General features: G+C 36.8%; 1 pseudogene; it reads left to right on the top strand.

Annotated features, from left to right (window-relative positions):
* The first annotated feature begins 11,225 nt into the window (after positions 1-11,225).
* Positions 11,226-17,634, top strand: LOC127492976 (large ribosomal subunit protein eL19-like; annotated as a pseudogene).
* Positions 17,635-20,256: the final 2,622 nt, after the last annotated feature.

Raw genomic sequence — 20,256 nt, 5'->3', positions numbered from 1 at the left:
CCATAAGAAAAGCTTGGGTTGTTTATTTATTTATTTATTTATTGACAGGCTTAGTGGACAGTGAGAGAGAGAGAGACAGAGAGAAAGGTCTTCCTTTTCCGTTGGTTCACCCCCTAATGGCCACTGAGGCCAGCGCACCACGCTGACCCAAAGCCAGGAGCCAGGAGCCAGGTGCTTCTCCTGGTCTCCCATGTGGGTGCAGGGCCCAAGGACTTGGGTGATCCTCCACTGCTCTCCTGGGCCACAGCAGAGAGCTGGACTGAAAGAGGAGAAACCGGGACAGAATCCAGTGCTCCAACCAGGACTAGAACCCCCGCAAGTGGAGGATTATCCTATTGAGCTGCAGCGCCTGCCTAGCTTGGATTGTGATCCTTAGAGCTGAATATCAGAGTAGAACTCCACTGATTCACGCATGGGAATGAAAGGAACAATCATTGAGACTACTGACAATTGAACTTTCTTTTGGAGCCAAAGTCAGAGATACAAACATGTGAGAATTAGACCGATATAAATGTTCCTCAGGGATAAACTAAGCCTATAGCATGATGAAATATTGCCCGTGTCCATTGCTCTTCAAAGATCCACCTGGGATGATATGATAGAAAAAACTCAACAGATTGCCATTGGGAGTGACTATATCTTGTCTAGCGCTAGAGGTAGATAAAAAAAAAAAAAAAAAAAACTGAATGAGTAGAGTCCCCCATGACTAGAGGAGCCTCAGATTAGAAATTCATATCAAGAGCAGAGTCTCCAAAGTGTTGTTTAAGACAGATATAAGAATTGCCAAAATGAGAGGGCCAAGTGCAGACCATATATAAACAGAAAATTTATAAATGTTTCATTTCTACCTCTTTCTCTTTCCTGCACTGCTCATCCTCTGTGCATGATTAAACCAAAGATGCTGGGGACAACTTATGGAATGAGAAAGAGTGGGCAAATAGAAGCCACCTAATCTATTCTCTTTTGGGAATCGAAGTCGTCAGAGGATCTATGTTCAAAAGAAATAAGACACAAATTTAAAATTGTAGGTATTTGTATGCTGTTCTAGATTAGACATGATAATTATTGAATTGAGAGTATTTTAGTGAGTAAAAGTAATAAAAATCCTTACAGTTATCTAAAAACAACTAGAAATATTGTGAAACATGCACTAGGTTTCATCCAAGTTGCTAAAAAAGTAACTCAAGATGGATCTCAAGATGGGAATCATTTATATGAAATGGAAGTAAGGTGCTTTTTGAATACTATCATTTCCCCCGCATCTCTTCCATAAAAAACTAACAATCTGCAGTTGAAATGCTTTCTTCTGCAGCAAAATGTCCTGGTTGAGGTCTGCTATCCAACACCACATGGTTAACAAGGGCCCTGCTGGTAGAGTTGACAGATTAGGCAAATAAATAGAGGATTCTAGAAAAAAAATGAATTTGAGAAAAGTGTGGAGTACTGACTTTTAATATATCCCAAATATTGCACTGAATATATCTTCACTAAAAATTATGTTAATCTGTACCCCAAATTTAACCTGTGTCTTTTAATTTTATCTAGCATCCTTAGCAGGATATTTTGTGATACTTGGAGAAAAACAAAGAAGAGATTCCTACTGTAATAAAGGATTCTGAGTACCCAGGGTTCTATGAATTGTTTAGAAAGAGAAAGGGGAATAAGGACAGAAAAATAAATAGAAAGCAGGGAAATCATGAGAAATGCTTCAGGCAGGTTCCATATTCCCAAAATGCAAGAGGTAAATGTGGCATTAACTTAACATTTATTTAGAACAGGTCATCAAAGAAGGAGGTACCTTTCTCTGAAGGGAGGAGAGAACTTCCACTTTGACCATGGCCTTGTCTAAACATGATCAGAGTCAGTGAACTCAGGGGGCTTCCATAGCCTTGGCAGCTCATGACAAGAGCCTAGGGTGATTACTGATGCCATAAACAAGAGTGTCAATTTGTTAAGTCAACAACAGGAGTCACTGTGCACTTACTCCTCATGTAGGATCTCTGTCCTTAGTGTGCTGTACATTGTGATTTAATGCTATAACTAGTACTCAAACAGTATTTTTCACTTTATGTTTCTGTGTGGGAGCAAACTGTTGAAATCTTTACTTAATGTATGCTAAACTGATCTTCTGTATATAGAGAATTGAAAATGAATCTTGATGTGAATGGAAGGGGAGAGGGAAAGGGGAGGATTGCGGGTGGGAGGGACGTTATGGGGGGGAAGCCATTGTAATCCATAAGCTGTACTTTGGAAATTTATATTCATTAAATAAAAGTTTTAAAAAAATAAATAAATAAATAAAATAAAATAAAATGGTAAAGGACTTGGATCACAAAAAAAAAAAAAAAAAAAATGTGGTAAAGGCCTGAAATCATAAGGAAACTTTGTTCTACATTTTGTTTTAAAAATCATTCTGCGGCTGGCACCGTGGCTCCCTGGGCTAATCCTCCGCTTTGCGGGGCCGGCACACTGGGTTCTAGTCCTGGTCAGGGCGCCGGATTCTCTCCCGGTTGCCCCTCTTCCAGGCCAGCTCTCTGCTGTGGCCAGGGAGTGCAGTGGAGGATGGCCCAAAGGCTTGGGCCCTGCACCCCATGGGAGACCAGGAGAAGCACCTGGCTCCCGGTTTCGGATCAGTGCAGTGCGCCGGCCGCAGCGCGCCGGCCGCAGCGGCCATTGAAGGGTGAACCAACAGTAAAAGGAAGACCTTTCTCTCTGTCTCTCTCTCTCTCACTGTCCACTCTGCCTGTCAAAAATAAAATAAAAAAAAAAATCATTCTACCCACAGAACTCGTAGAAACAGAGGTTTTGATAGGGCTTTGACAGATGGGTCCTGTCAGTGTTCTGTTTTTCACTGTCTCTCAGTGCCATGCTTACTTTTTCTTGCTTTTCAACAGTGATTTTTGTGTGGCTAAAGTTCAGTTGATTCACTATAAAATCTATTTTATGTGATTCTGAAGGGTCTTATACAGACAACTATTTCCCCAACAGTTTTTAGCTCATTTAAATATTTGTTCCTATGCACATCTCTTTAAACTTATCTATCTTGAACTTTATAAAATCCCAGGCACGCTGCCATCTTGCAAATTACATGTTTCTATTAAATAAGTAAAACTACCAGAAAATAAACTTGCAATCAAAAATGAAATTTAATGCTTAAATCATGTGTTACTTTGATTTATATTCAGGCATATATTTCCTTATCAGTACTCTTGTAAATCAACATTATGGAGACAGGCATCCAAGTATAAGAACAAATGAATATGTATAAACCAATTTGTGTTTGTAAATATGTAGATTGAGTTAGTAAACACCTTAATATCAGTTAGAAATCTGTCCTTGATTATACATAGGAAAGAAGGCAAGCACCAAGGTTTTAGTACATAGCTTAAGAATCTTGATAATATGAGTGGTCCAACTAAAGGTTGCGATGCATACTGATAAGCTGGGTATATTTGTTTATTGCAAATATAAGTGCATGTATGCAGAATATAAGCTCAAAGTCTTTTTTACAACATATTATAAGTTTGGAGTAACTGTTATTTTTACTTAAGAAACTAGCATATTAATGTTATTTAATAACTTTGAGACTATTCATTTAAGAACATTGTCCTTTTTATTATTTCTTATCGCAAATAAAAATCACTGGGATCATCAGGTTAAATGTATTTTCAGTGACAATATTTCAGCTTGTTGATTTTGTTTCATGATACCATGATCTTAGCCAGGTTGTTCTGTGCTGAAAAGGTGTTGTTTTGTGTTGCTTTGCTTTTTTTTTTTTTTTTTTTTTTTTTGGATAGGGGAACTGAAGATAGAAAAGATACAAATGAAGCCCACAACAACCTTTCCTACATCATGTTCAGACCCGTCTTTACTAGCCAGGCTCACTGGCGTTTTCTACTAACCAAACCCAAACTGCTACTTTTGCAAGAGATTTGATTAACTCTAGTTCAATGCCATGGGGAGAGGTGTTTCGTGTAGTGCTAAGTCACCACTTCGGTCACCCCCAACCCATTTCTTAGTGTCTGGGTTCAGATCTTAGCTTTACTATACACTCTGAAGGTAGCTGATAATGGTTTAAGTAGCTAAGTCCGTGCCACCCACTTCACAAACCTGAATCTGGTTCCTGGCTCCAGCCTTCAGCCTGGCTCTGAATGCTGCAGGCATTTGGGAAGTGAAGCATTGAATGGGAGAGCTCATCACTCTCTCACTCATTCTCTCTCTCAAATATAAATAAAATAAATTTGTTAAAAAATCAATTCTCAGGTCAAGAAACAATCATGAATAAATAAATATATAAATAAATAAATAGACAAATGTCATGGTTCATAATCTCACAAAGATAAATTCTTCCCTCTTCTCAAAGAAACACCAGAAGAGATCTTCTTCCTTGTTTTGAGCTATTTGCTATAAGACAGCAATCGCCTACACTAAATAAAATCAAAGTAAAATAAAGGACTTTATCTTGTCCAAGTTGTTGAGCATGTTATATGTTTGAGTAGGAGAGTAGAATCAAAGTATACACCACAAACTACTAGCCATGGTTACTTAAGACAATGCAGGATCATGAAGAGAGGAGGAGAGATCTTTCTGTTTCTTAATATGCCCTTAGATTGTTTTGTTTATTTTAATTAGCATATTTTACCTTTTAATTAAATAATTAATCAAGAAAATTAGACAGAAAGAAGCACAGAGCAAAATAAAAGAAGCAGAGAATTTACTCCAGGCCATGAGTCCTCTATCACTATAAAACTAAAAGACAAAGTGAAAGACAAGTCTTTCAGAAACAAATTATAGAAACAACTTCCAGAGGACCTTGCTAAGGTAGAAGGGTAAAGATATAAGGGCATCTTTTCTTTATATTAATTGTACTTATAAACTGTTTTCTTATAAAGAAAAATATTTTCATTGTAATGGTGGGAACAAATGATGTCTATTTTGCTTTTATAAAACTGTGTCTTAACCTGGGTCACAGATAATACTCATGTATGTAACCCTTCCCTCTTCATACTGTGCTTTGGCATGAACAAAGAATTTCAGAACAAATTTCCAAAAACATAGCATGCCTTTTATCTTAATGCATCACTGCCTAGATAACTGAATATGAGACATATTTTCATATATACTGCATATCATACTATAGCAGTTTTGTCAATGAAATTCAATCCTGATTCAATGCATGCCAATTAATGTTTAACCTGAAAAACTAGCTTGTATAAATATGCAATGAAGAAAAGGAAAATTGTGAAGTTAGTATTTCACAGAACCCCTTAAAGTACAACTGTCATCCACATCAAAAAGTTGATTGATTTTTTAAAACAAGAAATTGATTCTCATATGGACAGTTCACTTCCCAGCTGATTCTAAGTGGGCAACAGCGAGTAATGTAAAAAAAGGAGTTGCTTGGGTGCAGGTTCTAGTCCCGGCTGCTCCTCTTCTGATTCAGCTCACTGCCAGGGCCTGGGAAAGCAGTGGAAGATGGCCTATGAGCTTGGGCCCCTGTACCCATGTGGGAGACCGGGAAGAAGACCCTGGCTCCAGACTTCGGATCGGCTCAGCTCCGGCTGTTTCAGCCATTTGGGGAGTGAACCAGTGGATGGAAAGCCTCTCTGTCTCTTCCTCTCACTTTCTGTATTTCTACCTCTCAAATAAATAAATAAGATTTAAAAGAAAAAAAAAGGAGCTGCCAAGAGCAAATTAATAAATATAAGTAAACAAACCATAAAACAAACAAAGGCTAATAAGTTACCTTTTTTTGTTACTGTACTGAATCTTTCCATTGCATTGAAATTTGCTTAGTGTTCCCTCAATCAAATTTCAAACTTCATGATGGTGCAGTAGGGGAGTTAGCTTAAGCTTAATCTGTGACACAGAAACCTAGCTGAGGAACAAAATATGTCTGAGAAGAAATTATTTCTTTGAAGGTGAGAGATGTTCATAAGAAAAAGAAATTCTTAAGACAAGTAGATTTAGGTAAGTGAATTCAGATCAAGGACAACACATCAGTGACTAAGGGAGACTCATTGTAAGTACAACATGAGAGCCTTTGAAATAGTCCCAGTGATGTTCAACCCAATCAGGAGAGAAAGGGGACTACATTTAAATAATAAGGAAGCTAATGGCCTAAGAGATACAGCATACAAAAAAACATATTTTCAGACTTTGGGCAGTGTCACTTTTTTAGGGAAGTCTACTCCATTAGAATAAAAGTAAAGCAATTTGTCAACATTTTATCTTATTTAGTTTTATCTTCTATTAGTTTTTATATTTTTGGACTCATTTTCCAGTGTCCTCCCCTATTGTCTCACAATCTTCCATATTAGAATTTAAACTCCATAGGAGTAGGGACACTACTTCATTTACTGTTTCATTTCTAAGCTCCAGAATATAACCTAGAGTATGGGAGGCACTCACAAAATAATTTTTGAATATTAAGTAAATTCACCCAAGGTGAAATGAGTCACCTACATTTTCAAAAACTATCTAAGAGATTCTAATTATATTTATTCTTTATTCTGTATTTATATAGATTCTGACAGTATATTTAGAAATCAGAGTCAAAAATGTTCTCATGTAGTATCACGTGTCTCTTTCACTTTGGGAAAAGTTTCCTGTTGGAATACACAGCAGTTCTTGAGGTCAATGAAATTCCCCTGAGCCACCAATCCCACAGAATCCTCATCTCGGTACCTGAGGCAATCCTAGTATTGTATAAGCAGGCAGCCATCAAGACCAAGAATCATTCCTATGCTTGACTGTAAAATAAATATGTACTGGGCGTGGGCAGGTGGACAATCTAGCTGACAAAAGCAGCCTCCCAGTTAGCTCAAGAGAGGCACTTCCTCTTCCACTGTAACAGAGTTCTGACCTGTAATTAAAAATAAGGTTTTCATAAGAATAAGGTTAACTCCACTTTTCTCAAGTTCATTAATCATCTGGACTTTTTAGATGCATTATTTGTATTTTGCTTTATATTCTTAGAAAATGAAAATCTAACTGTAGGTAATCAAATTTAGAAAACCAGTACTATTCTTTGTAACAGAATAATATTCAATATATGCTATATAATAATATAATTTTAATGTATTTAAATTCACTAAGTTTTCCATCTGAAGAAATACCCTATTCTCAGCCTACAAATATCATGTATACCTCAGTTTGTCAAAGTATTTGTATTATTTACCAAGCTTCAATTTAAACATTTCTTGTATCAATAAAATATTCTATATAGTGCTTATTTAAGAAACAAAATGACGAAATTAGCAAATCACTTCCCATTTGATATTAAAACCTATAAGAATATTAAAATAATAGGATTTTAATTTTCATTAATATTCAAATAATTTAAAATAGTCATGTCAATATTAATATTAGTAGTGTATAAAATTTATACAGTAACTTTCATGGAGCAAATAAGATTTATATATTCAACTAACTTAACAAATACAATATGAGTATTATTATTTTCCTCAAATTATGATGTTTTACAAAAAAATACTGTGAGACAAATAGGTTGAACAATTTGCTCTGATCACAAAGCTATAATTGATACACTTAGGACTCAAGTCCAAGGGTAATTCCTCCAAGTCCTGTGCTCATTCCTTGAAGTTATATATAGCTAATTATGACCTATAATATGAATCATTCCCAAATAAAAATATTCTCTTTTCAAAATGTAGTGATCAAAATATAATGTACACTTTTACATAAAGATATTGTTCTGAAAAAACAACAGACTGTAAAACAGCATCTTTATACACAAACACAGAAAAAATCCATTTCTTAATTATTTCAATAGAATACTAAGAATTTTTAGGTGCATTCTATGTTTACCCGAGCTGCTTTACATAAACATGATCATTGCCACAGCAGAGCTTAATATTCAAAGAGGGTTACATCCTGAGAGGTGCAATGAGGTGAGAGGAAGTTTAAGAATATTTAAGACACTTTGGTTTCTGCTTGTGAGATTATGGAAATTACTATCAGCTGTGAAGTGTGACTCATATCTTAGCATTGCAAACAGTATTTTTTTTCCAAAAGAAATCTATTTAGCAAGAGTGAACTGAAGTATATAACTACTTGAACATGATATTCTTTTTTCATTCCAATGCCTTTGATCTCTGGCTCTAGATCTGAGGACGATGGTTACTTTTAAATAGAAGATTAGATGATGAGCTTGTAGCAAAAACAAATGTTCTGCAAGGAAATAGATTGCATTTCTGGTGGTAAACAAATTAAAGAAAGTGACATGGTCCTGGACAACCACCCCTACCAGTAGGAAACAGACAAATAAATACCAATTTCCTTTATAGTCACTGTACTTTACCTTTGAGGACTAGTTGGTTTCCAGAGAGAGAACTGACTGGCCAATGAGTGCCCCTACTATAATCCCGGGATCATCCCCTTCTGTCCTTGGCTGTACCGTATTGAGTTGCAGAATTGATGGGTGGAAAGAAATGCTTCACTCGTTTATTTTTGTTGAGAAAATATGTTTTCCAAAGAGGAACTAAAGCTAATTAGGATTCAGGCTTTGTGTATTTTTTCTTTGCTTTCACATAATACCTTAAATTTCTATGTTTATTCATACCATATATACTCACATCATCACTACCTTATTACATTTCCTCTGTGGCTGATACGTGGGAATTTTATTCCTGAAAACTCATTCTTCAAATCACATTTAGTGGAAGAATTGGTAAAAAATAGGGATAAGTATAGTAATCTTTCATTTTTATAATGACAGACAACCCTCTGCTTCTGATCTTATAATTGTCTAAGAGAATTGATTGCACTGTGATTTTCATTTCATCATATCTCAACCTTCCCAAAAGAATGTGTGCTACTTGAGGACAGGAGTTATGTTATGAATTTTGTCTTACTTTAAATATTATTCAGGGAAGAGGGCATTTGCAGCTACAGTTAAGTAGCTGCTTGATTGCTGTGTTCATGTCTGAGTTTTCATGTTTGAGTCCCAGCTCCACATTCAATTGCAACTTCACGTTGATGCACACCCTGCAATGCAGCAAGTGTTGGCTCCAGCAGTTGGTTCACTTGTTGCCTTTATGCAAGGAATGAATTGGGAGATAGGAAATCCACTCTCTCTCTCTCTCTCTCTCTCTCTCTCTCTCTTGCTCTTTCTCTCTCTCTTTCCCATTCTCTCTCTCTCTTACTCTCTTTCACTCTCACACGCACAAAGAAATTTTTAAATTTCATAATGTTGGCCAGCGCCGCAGCTCACTAGGCTAATCCTCCGCCTTGCCACGCCAGCACACCAGGTTCTAGTCGCAGTCGGGGCTCTGGATTCTGTCCCAGTTGCCACTCTTCCAGGCCAGCTCTCTGCTGTGGCCAGGGAGTGCAGTGGAGGATGGCCCAAGTACTTGGGCCCTGCACTCCATGGGAGACCAGGAGAAGTACCTGGCTCCTGCCATCGGATTAGCGCGATGCGCCGGCCACAGCGTGCTGGCCGCGGCGGCCATTGGAGGGTGAACCAATGACAAAGGAAGACCTTTCTCTCTGTCGCTCTCTCTCACTGTCCACTCTTCCTGTCAAAAAAAAAATTTCATAATGTTTAGCATATTTCAAGCACAAAAAATAGATGAATAACATAAATAAGAAAAGAATGAATAAAATGTTTAAAAATAGAAATCTGTAAAATTGTGCTTTAAAAATATGCTAAAACATTCTGATATGTGTCTCTAGGTCTCATTTACTATGCACTTTTATCTTGTTGTATGATTTATACCCTTGGTACAGTTTCTATTCTCTATTTTAATTTTCTGTTTATTTCAGATAGAAATTCTTTTTTACTATTAACAAAATCTACTGGGAACAATCAAATATATTCTTCTCTCCTCAAGGCTGAGAAGCAGCTTGATTTAAGAGCCAAACAAAAACTTCATCAAAATCTTGTATAGCAATGTTCATTTCTTACTAGCTAGCTTTTCATAACCAAAGTACCTGAGGAGAGTTCATTTATAAAGGAAAGATTTATTTTGATGAATAGTTTGGAGGCTCATAGTAAACAATTGCTTGGGCTCCATTGGTTAGGCATCTGAAGAACTTAGAGGATGATAGGATACTGATCACAAGGCAAGCCCGAAAGCAGAGAGAACCTTCTACTTGGTGTGTCATAGTAATGCCATCAAGATCTAATTGTTATACTCCACCCTAGAAACTAATACCATCTGATAATTTCCCATAGGCTACTCCTTCAGACACTGTAAGTAGAGCAAGACTTCACCAAAATCATATTATATGACTTGGGAATAAATCATGTACATGAACTTAAGACCCCAAATATTGTTTATATCATAACATAAACTAAGTGACTTTGGCATCTTAGTTAAGCTTCCTAATTCTCAGTTTCTATATCTGCAAATGGAAAACATTACTTGCTTCATAAAGCCACTTTAAGGCTTCAGTTAAAGACGCGTATGTAACACAACAATGCTTGAAACACTGTATAGACCTTCAACTACTAGTACTAATTAACATTAACATTGGCTTTGGTTATTATTAGTATATGAAGGTTTATAACATATAACTTATTAGAATTAATTAGTGGTAATGCATCAGTAAACTCCTCAATACACTGAAGTAGTAAATTTCACTTCCTTCATAATACAAATACCAATAACCAATAATAATAATAATTATCAAAAACAACAAGAAATATACAACATAAATACAAGGTAAAGACAAAATGAATCCTGAAATGTTGGTTTCTTGGTGGGAAGGAGGAATTTTATCTATGTGTCATCCAACATAAAACTAGAGATAACTATTTTTAAATTTTTTGGTTTGGCCATTGAGTCATAGGAATTCCTTATACAGAATATTTTCCTTTGCTGTGAGGAAGACCTTGCAATATTTGGATGTAGTTTAACTTGTTTTTGTTTTTGTTACCTTGTTTTTGGTGTCATTTCCTTGAAATCATTGCCAAGACAAATGTAATGAAGCTTTTCCTATAAGTTTTCTTCCCTAAGGTTTATAGTTTACAGTCATTAATTAAATTTCAGTAAAATTTAGTAGGTAAGAGTCACACTGCATTCTTTTAGATGGCAACTAGCAATCTAAATAACAGCTTATTTGAAAGTGTTCAGTGGACAAGTTTCCAATAAACACTATTTAAAGTGGTATTATTGAAGATTATTCATTACCACTTGCTCAGTTTTTTTTTTTTTTTCCAAGAAAACTAACAGACTTGATGACAACTTCAAGTTTTGTTTGTTCAGAGTTGCTCTAGTGATCTGGAGCAAAAATACAGTCTTAATAATATAAATATTGAGCCTTATTAACTTGATAGACATGTACTTTATTTTGTAATTTTTGCCTCCCCATGAAAATAAACTATTTTTGTTATCAAAAGAAAGACAATAATTCCAATTTCAAATATGAACCAAGTATGCTGAAAACAAGAAAAATGTCTTAAGTGTTATTTAATTAAATTTAAGAATTATATTCTCTGTACTTAAACAGTGATAATTTGGTGTTGTAATACTTATTTCTCAAAATAGTTCACACTCCAAATCTCTTTTGATTGTTTCTTTATAAATAACCTGTTATCAAAATATTACCTTACAACCAAGGAGAAAAATAAAAGACTATTTACTTTACCAAACTTCTTTCTTCCTACACATTTCCCTCATTCCTCAGTCTTCTGATGATTAAGCAGAATGAATTGAATTAAATGAGTTCTTGCCTACCATTGTTCATTAGATAATTTTTCTTGGACCTGGGTAAAACACTATTCAAGGCGCAAAATTGCAGCAATGCCTTGAAAATACACTGATATGCCAGGGGCCAGAGGCAAATGAAAATGGCGGTCATTTCCTAATGCCAGGTTTTAGAGGCTCCAAAATGACGTTTATTTCCAAAAGGCAGCCTGAAATATGCAAAATTTTTGTCAGTCCTGAATTCAATCTACTCCTGGTTGAAAATACAAGGACAGTTTGTTATTCTAGTAATTATCTGACTTAAAAATTGATTTGAGGAAATCTTTTTTTTTTTCTTTGAGAGCAAAGTAAGATTAGAAAGAAGCAAATAATATGCGGTAGACATTTTAGCCAAAATTCAGCTTCACTGGTTTTATTGCTATAAATTTTAACACGTTACATTAAAATGAACATTAAGATTGGGAGAAAACTAATGGTACCTCAAGGATCACAAAATGCATAAAGCAGTTGAAACTTGTAAAGAGAACTATCAGGACCCCACAATTGTGTCTAGGTCACTGTGTTGGTCTCAGTGTTGAAATGTGGCAGGTTGTTAAATAATAACCTTATTAAGTGAGTCTAACTGCCTCCCAAGTCTTCTGTTAGATAGGCATACATTACACCTCTCTAGAGAAATTTTCATGAGTACTTACAAGGGCCGTAATCAGAGCTTACAAGGACTAGAAAGTTGATTGGAAGAGAAGATACGAAAAGGTTAGAAGTGATTTTCAGGTCAATAAAAAAAGTTACAGCTGCTTTCGCCGCCTTGGCCGCAGCCATGAGCATGCTCAGGCTTCAGAAGAGGTTCGCCTCCAGCGTCCTCTGCTGTGGCAAGAGGAAGTTCTGGCTGGACCCCAATGAGAGCAACGAAATCGCCATTGCCAGCGCCATTCAGCAGATCTGGAAGCTGATCAAAGAGGAGATGATCATCCGCAAACCTGTGACTGTCCATTCCCAGGCTCGGTGCCAGAAAAACACCTTGGCACGCCGGAAGGACAGGCATATGGAGGTAAGCGAAAGGGTACAGCCCGGATGCCGGAGAAGGTGACCTGGCTGTGGAGGATGCGGATTTTGCGCAGGCTGCTCAGGAGATACCGTGAATCTAAGAGGACTGACCACCACATGTATCACAGCCTGTACCTGAAGGTGAAGGGAAACGTGTTCAAGAACAAGCAGCTCCTCATGGAGCACATCCACAAGCTGAAGGCCGACAAGGCCCGCAAGAAGCTCCTGGCTGACCAGGGGGAGGCCCGCAGGTCGAAGACCAAGGAAGCCCACAAGCGCCATGAAGAGAGCCTTCAGGCCAAGGAGGAAATCATCAAGATTCTGTCCAAGAAATGAAGAGAAACGACGCCCCCTCCTGTCTGTACATAGCGGCCTTGGGGATTGCCGTGGGTCAGGCATCAAATAAAACACGACTTTATCCGCTTTTAAAAAAAAAAGTTACAGCTAAGATTAGAACATTAAAACATAAGGAAAAGAAAAAATTATTTTCTATCAGTGAAAAGATTTTGCAAATAATCCAGTTTTTTGGGAAACAGAAAACCCCATAGAACAGGTACAACGTAAGTCTTAGATTTCTGCAAAGAGGAAAGAGATCAGCTTCATCAAAAGCATCGGAAAGGTCATGGCACTAAGCAAAGATACTTCTCACTTTCTCTGCCAGTTTGAGCAAAGGAAATGACTCACAGTACCTAGAGACACTCAGCAGAAAGTGTTAAAATGAGATTGGTGGCTTTGCTTAAGCGAATGTATTGGTGTTAGACATTATGTTTGATTAAATGTGTTAATTTAATACTCTTCCATTAAAACTCACATGAAATATTCATAAGAAAAGACACCAACTTGTTGAGTATAAATTTTTTTTTTTTTTTGGCAGGAAAAAAAAAAATCCAGTATAGCGCAGCAAGATGGCTAAATCGAAAAATCCAGGGTTTGCCTCCTCCTCCACCATGATACTACAAAGCAACTATATCTAAAGTGAGTGCTTTAGGAAGAGCACCAGAAGTTGTAGGAGAGAAGTAAGAAAGCAGCAGAGCTTCTGTAACAGACATAGCAGCTTAGGGGAGAAAGGGGATCAAAGCCAACATGGGTGCTGTCTGAGGTCCTGAACTAAAGCGCAGTCAGGGGATATCCTATTGCTATGGAGAGAGTAGCCAGATAGAGTTGACAGAGCCTACTTCCACAGGCCTCTATTGGGGTGTTGCCCTCCATGGAGGAATCTTGCTCCCATGGACAAGTAGCTTGGCACAAAGCTTCCCTGAAATACTAAGGGCTCCCAGATTTTAGAAAGAAAAACTGCACAGTTCCCTGTAGCATTTCTCAGAGTAGGGATTGTGGCAGGGGAATGCTACTTTGAGAGGAGAGTTACCCAAAAAACTTTCCTGACTATCTTCATTTCAGGACTCCCAGGGACATCCCTGCATTGTAGCAGACAAAGGACCAACTGATCCTAGCAACACAGCAGCACTCCTGGAGCTCAGATCAACGCAATGCTCTGCATTACCGCAGACAGCTGGGGCAGGTCAGTTGGGACAGCCTCTAGTACCACTCCTCTGACCACTTAAATTTTCGCATATTGTGTCTGGGTTTCCATCCAGCTGCTTTTTCTGACAGTGGGTGCACAGAGCTTTGGGAACAGTGGCAACTGTTCTCATAGTGAGGATATACATTATGAAGTCAGTGCTCTGGACTGTGTGTACAAAAGTAGTATAAACTGCACTAGCACTATGACTTCACTTTGAGCTGTGAATCAGATAATTCACATTGGCACAGGCTAAAGGTGAGACTCAACACATGAATTGGCTCCAACGTGCCCCTCCACACACACACTCACTGTAGCCAGAGAAACTCCACTACATACAACCCAGGTGTCACTCTGGACTCTTACCCCACCCAACAGTGGCCAGATATGCCTGGTTCCATCCAGTGCACATGTCTAGAGATCAAATCTAAGACAGGCGCTCCACCTAGCACAACAATACATCAATGTGCAGTACTCCCAGCAGGGTTGTTTGCACTGATCCTAACACAGTACAATACGATGGTTTGCAGGATCTCTAACCTCGAGAATTCACATTTAACCCAGGCACAACATGGTGCTCAAGGTTACCAGCGATAACTCTGTCCAAAGAAGCTGTCAGAATTTGGATACTGTTGCTCACTCAACTGTTGGGCCTGTGGAAGCTGTACCCAGCCCAAGCCAATAAGCAGCACACAGAGAGTGACATTAGATAGATTTTCCTGCTGATACAGTCCCAAAGTTACTCTCACAAATCCAACCATTGTTTCAGACAATATGAAGGGATCCTCCCTCCTCCATCCAGTATTAGTGCAACTATTGGAGCTCTAGATGGGGGAGTAACTAGGAGTCTGTGCACACACTCAGCTCGTTGAATCAGCACTTACTTCAGAATTCCACTGCATGATTTGGATACTGGCTATATTCCAGGAATATCCACAATACCAGCAAGGCCCTTCCCACCACCTGAGAAGCTCATCATTCTAGTCCATCTATAGTCAGAAGGCTAGAGCATGAATCTGTTAACCCACTGAACATCAGGAACAGTCCAGATCATTAATTAAATCTATTATTAACTACAAACAATAAAAGCATAGGGAGATTATACTACAATATCTAACTGAAACTAAAGATAAAACTGTCTACCAAACTAATACTCAGAGCACATCTCCAAGAACAAAGTTCACAATTGACATACACCATCCTCCAGAAGTGGTATAAACAAAATATCCCCCAGATATATAAAAAAATCAATGCAGAAAAACAAGAAATATAAACCAGGAAGGCAATATGACATCCTAAATAGAAAATAATAATGCATCACTATTTAACTGTGAAGAAAGATAAATTGATGCGGTGCCTGAAAAGAATTCAAAAGAATGATTGTAAAATAACTCAAAAACACAGTGAAATAGTTAAGTGAAATTGGGAAATTGGTATATGACATGGACAAGAAATTCAGCAAAGAGACAGATACTGAGAAAGAGCCAGAAAGAAATATTAGAATTGAAGTATTTAAAAAATCAAATAAAAATACAATGGAAAGACTTAACATTCTAGAGATGAGGAAAAAGAATAAGATCAAAGTCAGCGAACTCAAAAGGCTTCCATAGCCTTGGAAACTCATGACTAGAGCCTAGGGAGATTACTGACACCATAAACAAGAGTGTCAAATTGTTAAGTCAACAACAGGAGTTGTATAAAATTTTTAAGAAACAATAAATACCAATTCTTCTTGAACTAATAAAAAGAATTGAAAGGAAAGAAACCTTCCAGACTCGTTCTATGAGACCCACATTATCTGAATTCCAAAAGCAGAATAAGATACAACAAAACAAGAACTATAGACCAATATCCCTAATCAACATAGATGTGAAAATCCAAAACAAAATACTAACAAAAGAAATCTAACATCACATTAAAATATAATCAGCCATGACCAAGTGGGATTTATTCCAAGGATGCAGGGATTGTTCAACCTACACAAGTCAATAATCATCATGTATTACATCATCAAAATGAAGGATAAAAACCATATGATCATCTTAGTAAGTACAAGGGAAGCATTTAGTAAAATATTCTTTCATGATGATAATCCACAAAAAAATTTGATACAGAAGGGAACATATTGCAAAACAATCAGGATAGTATATGACAAACCCACAACCAGCATCATATTGAATGGGAGGAAGTTGGAAGCAGTTCCACTAAGATCCAGAAGCAGACCAGAATGTTCATTCTCACCATTACTATTTGATATAGTTTTTAGAAATTTTAGCTAGTGTCATTAGGCAAGAAAAAGAAATCATAAGGATACAAATTGGACAGAAAGATGTCAAATTATTCCTGTTTGTAGATGGCATGATCATTTATATACAGAAATAAAAGACTCCACAGGAAGATTACTAGAATTCATAAGAGAATTCAACAAAACTACAGGGTATAAAATCAACACACAAAAATCGGTAACATTCTTATACACATACAATGTGCTGGCTGACATCAGTCTTACAAGACCAGTTCAATTTACAATAACTACAAAAACATTCAAAGGTCTTGAGATAAATTTAAGTAAGACTGTAGAAGATCTCTACAATAAAAAAATTACAAAATATTAATGGTAAAATCAGAAGATGACACAAAATTATAGCAAACTCCTCCATGTTCATGGATTGAAAGAATTAATATCATCAAATATCCATACTACCAAAAGCAAATGAAACATTCAGTGCTATCCAGATGAAAATGACAGTCTTCACAGATGTAGAAAAAAAAAACAATAAAAATCATACGAGAATACAAAAGATCTTTCTTATTGGTTTATTTCATCTGAAAGGCAAAGAGACAGAGGCACAAAAATTTTTGCCAGGCCAAATCAGGAGCCTACAACTCAATCTCCATTAATATGGGTAGCAGGGACCCAAGTATTTGAACCATCACTTGCTGTTTCCCAGGGTGTAAATTAGCAGGAAATTAGAGTCAGACTTGAATCCAGGCATTCTGATAGTTATGCAGATCTTTTAATGCTGTTTTCTGCACTACTGCTGTTTTAAATTCTTTAAGATATTTTATTGAAAAACATTTAATATTTTGTGTGCTCAATGTTATTGTGATAAATTGAAATTAACATTTTATTCTTTTACACAATTGAATGCTCTGATTGTTTGTCATTATAAAATTGCATATGCTCTTTGGGAAAAAAAATTCAAGTAGATTTAAAAAATAGGCTCCCCCATATCCTACTTTGAGTGTGGTCATATTAAGATTATATTTTGCAACTTGCTTCACTTCAATATGGAGTGCTGTATTTCAAAACACCTATATCTACTTTAATTACATGTGATAATTTGCTATTGAAAAAAAAATAATAATCAGCCCAAGTGGCATCTTAACTGCTGAGACAAACAGCCCACTCAATCATGAATATCTGCTAACATCTTTTCTGAAGCAGTATACAACAGAATATATTTTATAAAATGATGTTTCATGATGATAGAATAAAAATACATAGAACCTACGAAGTAGGCAGAGATTACTCAGGTTATGTTAATTTGAACATTTTATTGTTAATTGGAAAATCAAATTAAATATTATAAAGCACTTTTTGCTTAGTTAATGGTTTCTTTTTCAAAAGATTTATTATTTGAAAGAGTTACGCAGAGAGAGGAGAGGCAGAGAGAGAGGTCTTCCGTCTGATGGTTCGCTCCCCAATGGGCCACAATGGCCAGAGTTGTGCCGATCCGAAGCCAGGAGCCAGGAGCTTCTTCCAGGTCTCCCAGGTGGGTGCAGGGGCCCAAAACTTGGGTCATCTTGTACTGCTTTCCCAGTCCATAGCAGAGTGCTGGATTGGAACTGGAACAGCCAGGGATAGAACCAGTGCCCAAATGGGATGCCAGCACTTCAGGCCAAGACATTAACCTGCTGAGCCATGGTGCTGGCTCCAGTTAATGGTTTTTTGAGAATAGAAAATGTGCTCATTTAGACAACTATAACGCAGATTTTGAGATACAGTTAAACTTTATTCTAATGAGTTATTAAATTTTTCATATCAACTGTTATTTTTAACATTTATTTTAAGATTTATTTTATTTACTTGAAAGTCAAAGTGACAGAGTGACAGAGAGAAAGATACCCTCCATCTACTGTTCATTTCCCAAATGGCCGCAATGATCAGGGCTGAGCCAGGCTGAAGGCAGAAACCAGAAAGTACATCCTGGTCTACCAAGTGGATTATCAAATACCAAGTACTCTGGCCATCTTTCACTGCTTTCCCAGGTGCATTAGCAAGGAGGTGAATCAGAAGCACAGCAGCACTCAAAGGGAATGCCAGCATTGCAGGTGCATCTTGACCTACTGTGCCACCACACCTGCCCTTCTTCATCTTTATTAGTGTTTTATAGTATCTTCCATATAATTATTGATTAGCTAAGTTCCCATATTTAAAATGCTGCCTGATTGAACTCAATGAACAGTTCATATTGATTTCACTTAGAATAGCTTTTATTATACTTTTTACCTTCTCTTTATAATCCAAATTTATCCATGCACCAAAGGAGTTAGTTACCTTGATTGTAAGAAAATCAGATACTAATTATCCACAAAGATAAGAGAAATAACGTGGGCTATTGAACCCCAAAATAGCATGAGATAGTCTATAGATCTATACCCACTAATCTGAATTATTCCTTAATAGAAATGCCAACAAGTGGGCTTGTATGCATTTCAGGAGCTCCTCCACCAATGGAAGGGAATTTATTGAAGAAAGTGACCTAAAATGCAGGTACTTATGTAAGTCTCCTGTCTGATACTCAGTTTAAGAATGGGAAAGAAAAGATAGGATTTTTAAAATTGTCTGGTTCGCATTATCCAGATTGCTCTATTTATAGTGAGAAATTACGACATTTTGCTTTCACATTTAAGAACTTCAGGAGAAGAGTAGTGAACGAATATAAATTGTTCTTCACTTAACCTATCTATAGAGCCAGCTGCTTTAATTTGAAATATTCATTGAATATGTGTGCAATAACCATGGCTAGCTTGGAATGTATTTCAGGAGATACAGCTTCTTATTAAGTGCATGGAGTTCTGCCAATCTATCCTGTTTGAAAAGTAGGTTATAATTAAAATGTAATCACTTAGTTTCATTGGAATTTCTACTTAAGCTTAAGAGCCAGAATTAGGGAAAATCACTTTAGGAGGTACTTCTTTTATAGCAGCAAGAGCAATTTGTCTTCCTTTTGAACTAGGATTTTAAGTTTACTATTCAGTGTTATTTTCTCTTTTTTTTTTTTAAATAAAAAGGTGGTGGATGAAGATGAAGGGACTACAACCACAAATTTCCATGACTTATTATAGGCACGGATATTGTCTTTGTCCATTTTCAGGTACTTTCCTATTACATTTGTCCCTTGTAAAAGTTAATGAATACTGGGCTGGTGCTGTGGGTAAAAACCCCAGCCTGCAGCTCCAGCATCCCATATAGGTGTCAGTTCGAGTCCCAGTTGTTCTACTTCCAATCCAGTTCCCTGCTAATGTGCCTGACAAGAAAGCAGAGAATGACCTAAATCCATTCTCCCACCTATGTGGGAGACCTGGAAGAGGCTCCTGGCTCCTGGCTTCAGATCAGCTCAGTTCCAGCCATTGTGACCATATGGGAAGTGAACCAGCGGATGGAAGACCTTTCTTTCTTTCACTCTCTCTGCCTCTGCCTCTCTGTAGCTCTGTCTTTCAAATAAATAAAATAATTTTTTAAAGTTAATGAATACCCCTTTAATCTAATTTACATTAATGATAGAAGACATTTAACCAGTGAGAATAGTGATCATATAAAGTTCTCGAGGGATTACTCTGAAAAAAATAAAATTTCAGAATATTCGAGTAAATCAACTCTTCAAATCATCTAAATAATAAGCAAATAACTTTAGTAGTTTTCTGTATAAAAAGATGCAAGATTAACTCAATTTGTAATAGAAATGCAAAAAACCATGAATTTTTTTAGTTTAGTTTTATTTGTGAAGCTGAAAG

Source organism: Oryctolagus cuniculus, chromosome 5 (genome assembly GCF_964237555.1).
Source record: "Oryctolagus cuniculus chromosome 5, mOryCun1.1, whole genome shotgun sequence".
NCBI lineage: Eukaryota > Metazoa > Chordata > Mammalia > Lagomorpha > Leporidae > Oryctolagus > Oryctolagus cuniculus.
This window is presented reverse-complemented; position numbering and strand designations above follow the sequence as displayed.